The sequence below is a fragment of the Gymnodraco acuticeps genome, unplaced genomic scaffold, assembly GCF_902827175.1.
Source record: "Gymnodraco acuticeps unplaced genomic scaffold, fGymAcu1.1, whole genome shotgun sequence".
NCBI classification, from domain to species: domain Eukaryota; kingdom Metazoa; phylum Chordata; class Actinopteri; order Perciformes; family Bathydraconidae; genus Gymnodraco; species Gymnodraco acuticeps.
In genome coordinates, this window is record NW_022991705.1 from 1,479,685 (window position 1) to 1,486,223 (window position 6,539).

At 39.2% G+C, this 6,539-nt stretch overlaps 3 non-coding genes and 1 pseudogene across 3 annotated transcripts; all 4 read right to left on the minus strand.

Moving 5' to 3' along the window:
* Nucleotides 1–1,159: 1,159 nt before the first annotated feature.
* Nucleotides 1,160–1,300, minus strand: LOC117534647. Its single transcript, XR_004567288.1, has one exon. It is a non-coding gene; the product is annotated as a U4 spliceosomal RNA (small nuclear RNA).
* Nucleotides 1,301–2,495: 1,195 nt separating this feature from the next.
* Nucleotides 2,496–2,636, minus strand: LOC117534652. Its single transcript, XR_004567294.1, has one exon. It is a non-coding gene; the product is annotated as a U4 spliceosomal RNA (small nuclear RNA).
* A 2,202-nt stretch (nucleotides 2,637–4,838) lies between these two features.
* LOC117534659 lies at nucleotides 4,839–5,000 on the minus strand (annotated as a pseudogene).
* Nucleotides 5,001–5,209: 209 nt separating this feature from the next.
* On the minus strand, nucleotides 5,210–5,345 carry LOC117534657. Its single transcript, XR_004567299.1, has one exon. It is a non-coding gene; the product is annotated as a U4 spliceosomal RNA (small nuclear RNA).
* Between the last annotated feature and the right edge of the window lie 1,194 nt (nucleotides 5,346–6,539).

Here is a 6,539-nt window from a genome sequence, read left to right on the forward strand (position 1 = left end):
CCAACAATAACAACACACATGGTGCATGTCTCAAACCTTTACAATAATTTTGAAGTCGCACAATATCATATAAACTGGAGGATAAAGCTTGGTTTCACAACAAACTTGGAATCACACAAGTTCATATTTTGCTATTGGAACAAAGTGTCAACTGTCATGGAACATTTATAGAAATGCTATTCTATTTTATTCTGATTTGCCATTAAAACACAGTGTCAACTTTCCTGGAAAACTAGTGATGGCAGTTTGACACTGAAGCTTCGAACGGAGCTTCAACCCTGGACTTCCTATTCCATAGAAGCAGTGCTTCGAAGCTTGCTTCAAATCACGTGACATGTGACGTCCGAAGCAGCAACTGCTTCATTTCCTGAATGAATCAACTCACTGGTTCCCCGTCCATTCACCCGATTCAATGCACTGCCTCGTCTCGATTCTGGCAGGTGACAGGTTGAAACAGTTTCAAATTTGAGCGCTTCAACACTTTATGACCGCTCTAAACAATGCGCAATGTGTGGGTGTTGTCGTAGTTTGCGTTGTTGCTGATGAGTTGTTGTTGGTATTGCATTTGAATTGGATCATTATAGAGCAAGCCAGGAAGAAAGATAGGTCGTTTTGGCTCGGGAAACACTTCGAAATGTGGAGAAGTTGTGAACAAAAAGAGAATTATCAGTAATATAAAAACAGTTCAATATTTTAAGGAATAGATAGCCCAGTGAGTAGAACCGGCAGCCCGAATGCAGCGATGTCCACCGCGCAGCTGGTTCAAAGCCCGGAATAGATGTATTTTAATCATTGCTTTTCAACTTTAATAACTGATAAAAGGCCCTCTCCTCCCAAAAAAATGTCCAGCACTCTCTAGTCTCTTCTCAATAACCCAATACACACAATTATCAATCTTTAATTGCGAATAGAACATGATATTCAGTCTGTGTGTGCATCGAATATCTTTCAAGGCAAAGATACGTTAAACCCACTGCAGCCTTGCACTTCGCCAGGAGAGGTCGCTGTAAATGAAGATTCGAGAAATGAACCTATTTCCGACACAATTGTCCAAGTGGTTCGATGCTTCATTCAAAGCTTCATTTTGCCATCACTATTGAAAACTAACAGAAATGCTAGTCTATTTTATTCTGAATTGTCATTAGAACAAAGTGTCAAGTCTCCTGGGAGACTAACAAAAATTGCCAAGGCTGACTATATTTCAAGTCATCCCGGCGGGGTATTGGGTTAAGTTTTCAACCAGCAATAATCACGTCTCAGTAGAACTTCATGGACTATGAAATTGCCGCTGCGCAAGAATATCGAATGAAAAAACCAGATTGAACTCAACTTTCTCCAACAATAACAACACACATGGTGCATGTCTCAAACCTTTACAATAATTTTGAAGTCGCACAATATCATATAAACTGGAGGATAAAGCTTGGTTTCACAACAAACTTGGAATCACACAAGTTCATATTTTGCTATTGGAACAAAGTGTCAACTGTCATGGAACATTTATAGAAATGCTATTCTATTTTATTCTGATTTGCCATTACAACACAGTGTCAACTTTCCTGGAAAACTAGTGATGGCAGTTTGACACTGAAGCTTCGAACGGAGCTTCAACCCTGGACTTCCTATTCCATAGAAGCAGTGCTTTGAAGCTTGCTTCAAATCACGTGACATGTGACGTCCGAAGCAGCAACTGCTTCATTTCCTGAATGAATCAACTCACTGGTTCCCCGTCCATTCACCCGATTCAATGCACTGCCTCGTCTCGATTCTGGCAGGTGACAGGTTGAAACAGTTTCAAATTTGAGCGCTTCAACACTTTATGACCGCTCTAAACAATGCGCAATTTGTGGGTGTTGTCGTAGTTTGCGTTGTTGCTGTTGAGTTGTTGTTGGTATTGCATTTGAATTGGATCATTATAGAGCAAGCCAGGAAGAAAGATAGGTCGTTTTGGCTCGGGAAACACTTCGAAATGTGGAGAAGTTGTGAACAAAAAGAGAATTATCAGTAATATAAAAACAGTTCAATATTTTAAGGAATAGATAGCCCAGTGGGTAGAACCGGCGGCCCAAATGCAGCGATGTCCACAGCGCAGCTGGTTCAAAGCCCGGAATGGATGTATTTTAATCATTGCTTTTCAACTTTAATAACTGATAAAAGTCCCTCTCCTCCCAAACAAATGTCCGGCACTCTCTAGTCTCTTCTCAATAACCCAATACACACAATTATCAATCTTTAATTGCAAATACAACATGATATTCAGTCTGTGTGTGCATCGAATATTTTTCAAGGCAAAGATACGTTAAACCCACTGCAGCTTTGCACTTCGCCAGGAGAGGTCGCTGTAAATGAAGCTTCGAGAAATGAACCTATTTCCGACACAATTGTCCAAGTGGTTTATATGCTTCATTCAAAGCTTCATTTTGCCATCACTATGAAAAACTAACAAAAATGCCAGTCTATTTTATTCTGAATTGCCATTAGAACAAAGTGTCAAGTCTCCTGGGAGACTAACAAAAATGGCCAAGGCTGACTATATTTCAAGTCATCCCAGCGGGGTATTGGGTTAAGTTTTCAACCAGCAATAATCACGTCTCAGTAAAACTTCATGGACTATGAAATTGCCGCTGCGCAAGAATATCGAAGGAAAAAAACAGATTAAACTCAACTTTCTCCAACAATAACAACACACATGGTGCATAGTGCTGCGTACCGGTACGCCGAACCGGTACTGGACTTGTAAAAAGTTTCGGTTAAAGTCCGGTTAAAACCGGAACGTCGGGAACCGGTACTTGGACTCGCAAAAAAACTAGCACTTACGTATATTCTGTTGTCTGTGGTTATTTAAACATTCCCTGATAAACGTTATTCAACGTCAATAAATGAGTGCTAATCCCATTGTGCTCAGTGTACAACATCACATGTCATTTCACCTTCGATTCACGGTTTGAAAATGTAGCATTTCGCCACATGTTAATGCTAACCGGAAGTGAAGAATTTTCAGAATAAAAGTATTAAGTTAATAGTGTGAACTTCCGTTTTTTTCAGAATAAAACTGATTTAAATTAAATAGTGTATTTAATTCAAAATGTAATCCATATCAACATTGATTTGAATTTCTAACAGTATGTATGTACATCACTATGTATGTAGTAATATGTACTGTATAATGTACACATGTAGAGTTGTAGAAAATACATGGTGTACAGACAGTACAGTACACTCTGACTGTACAGTCACTACAGTGTAGCCTATACTGTATGTGTGTAACAGTGTAATGTGTATAGTCTACTCTACACTCTACCTTTCAGCAACGTTTTAGGGATTTAGGCTCAGTCAGCTCAGGGACTGTTTGGTTAGTTTAGTTTGGTAAATGAAATAAACGTTTGAACTTTGTAGTAGTTCACTGTAGTTGCTGTCATAAGTCATTTGTAGACTAAGTGGCAAAAAGTGTTTTTTTAACATTTGTACTTTTTAGAGAAATGTAGACACAAGTTGGAAGGGAGCACAATAAACCTGATGAGTTTGAATTTGAGTTGATTATGAGTTAATTTTCAATTGATAATTAGCTCACAATAAGTTCACTTTAGTTACTCACACAACATGACACAAGCCATGGGTTCAGGTCCGGACTTATAAGTCCGGACCTGAACCTGAACCTCTGGACTTGAGTCCGGACCTGAACCTGAATGTGAGTCCAGGTACGCAGCACTAATGGTGCATGTCTCAAACCTTTACATTAATTTTGAAGTCGCACAATATCATATAAACTGGAGGATAAAGCTTGGTTTCACAACAAACTTGGAATCACACAAGTTCATATTTTGCTATTGGAACAAAGTGTCCACTGTCATGGAAAATGTATAGAAATGCTATTCTATTTTATTCTAATTTGCCATTAAAACACAGTGTCAACTTTCCTGGAAAACTATCAAAAATTGCCAAGGCTGACTATATTTCAAGTCATCCCGGCGGGTAGTGATGTTACGTATTGCGCCAAGGCTTCGGAGCGTGTGTCGAGTAATCCCCGAAGCTTTTTGTGAAGCATGTATCGAGGCTTGTATCGTTTTGGGCCAGTGACGTCATCGATGACAAACGAAGCCTCGCTGCCTGTCGATACCACGTGACTGCTTCACGAAGCGATTCAGATCGGTTGAACCGTTGAACCACAACGCTCATAATACCCATGGATGTATAATAAGAACCATATTACCCCTCCTGTACCCGGGCCCGGTGACACGATGGAATTAAGAGAGCTCAGACCCTCACTTATATAGAGGTCGGAACATGTCATAAGTATAAATAGATACAAGCATAAATAAATGTAGGAATATAAACATGAATAAATAAATTAATAAATACAGGAATAAATATCTTGCAGTGTTTTCAGGGAGCTTTAGTGTGTGTGCTGTGGCTCAGCTGGAAAGCAGTTGACTCATGACCGCAGGGTCCCCGGTTCAACAACTGAACAATAAGTCTTATAAAAGCTACAGCTAAATGAGATAATGTAGTTAATAAATGTATTCTTTGATATGGTTTAGCCTTTCTCAGGCTACAACATGGTTAAGTTTACGAATATTATTAAGGAATACAAATCCCTCTTTGCAATGTTTACCAGCCTCTTTAGGCTTTTCAATCACAATCATTAAACTGGAATAAATACAATATTGTTAACATGAAAATATGATTTAATGTTCGTTGTTTAGAGTTATTCTAAGGCTTTACTCATTGGGAACTCGGTATGAGATAGAGCACACTGTTGAGATGTCCAATCTGCCTGTTTTACACACTTTGACCAACAGGGAGTTTGTGTTCAAATGAAGCCCATGATGAAGCCTCATGAGATGAACCCTTTTGCAAACCAATTGGCTGGAAAGCTTCAAAGCTTCATAAGGCTTCATCTCACCATCACTACCGGCGGGGTATTGGGTTAAGTTTTCAACCAGCAATAATCACGTCTCAGTAGAACTTCATGGACTATGAAATTGCCGCTGCACACACATGGTGCATTTCTCAAACCTTCAAAACCTATAATCACACAAGTTTATATTTAGCTATTGGAACAAAGTGTCAACTGTCATGGGTAAATAACCAAAAATGCTAGTCTAACTCATTCTAATAGGCCATTAGAACAATGTTTCAACTTTCCTGGACAACGAACAGAAATGCTAGTCTATTTTATTCTGATTTGCCATTAGAACAAAGTGTCTAGTCTCCTGGGAGACGAACAAAAATTGGCTGACTATATTTCAAGTCATCCCGGCGGGGTATTAGGTTAAGTTTTCAACCAGCAATAATCACGTCTCAGTAGAACTTCATGGACTATGAAATTGCCGCTGCGCAAGAATATTGGGCTGGACCCGTTCGAGTCCAGTTTTGGATAGTCTGCCGTGGTTACATTCCATTTGAAAGAGCTGTTTGACGCTCGGCGTAACCTTGTCTTACAGCAATAACCAATAACGTGCTTTAACCACCAAGTGTCCCTTTCTATCAGCTGCGCACCGTTATGGTGTAAATACAGCCTATCTACCAATTGGATCAAATATAAAAGTCAGCCAAATTAGTGTTGATACTGCAAGGAGACGTATTGTGTGAAAAGAAATGTAAGATGTTGTTTAATTGCTTATATATTTATGATCCACGTCACGTTTTCAGTTTTGGCCGCAGTTCTTCCTGTTTGTCTAGAAGTCTTCTCATCAGGGCTCTATAAATAGAGAACTACGGCAGATATGTAATATTTAATGCAGCCGAACCGTGTATTATAATCAGGGGTGCACATAACTTGTTTGCCCTGGTTCTCAAAGGAGCACCTGGAGATGTTGCTTGGTGCTCATCCTTAAAATGAAATAAACCGTAACTTTTGAGGGGATCTTGACTTTATTTGCCAGACACACGCGCTGAACACACATGCAGAGGTGAACACAGAACACACATGCAGAGGTGAACACAAGACAACATTAGCACGACCAGTAATCCTACAAGCTGTCATCACTACCCTCCTGACTGTTCTCCTCACTGTCTTCCTCACTGTCAGACATGGTAGCTGATGATGTAGGCCTACTACCTTCGCTCTGGTTGAGTCTGCAATTAGCAAATTGGGTCGAAAGTCTCTGTTGTCATCTTAGAAAAGTGGATGTAATCAAATAAGTATGTGAACATAACCAATAACCTACCATAGCCAATAATAAATTAATGTAACTTATTTTATTTATGTTGTTCATTCATATCTTATTTTACCTTAACATTTATTTATGCATTTTTTTTAATCTCTCCAGTTTTAAAGGATATTTGTGGTTGCTGTCCTATAGTATACCTTGGAATGATTTCAAACCTGTTTATCCCAATATTTATAAAGGAGTGCCTTGGAAATATGTGTTTACATAAATTGTGACCAAACCGTTTTAACTTAGACTAAAGTGAACTATCTAAACACTCAGAGTCCTTTACCTCACTGAGCTGTAGTTATCAGCCTCTCAGTCTGACTGGAGAGGACTCTCCCTCCACATTATTGTAGAAACATCTTCTTATATCCGTTAAAGCAG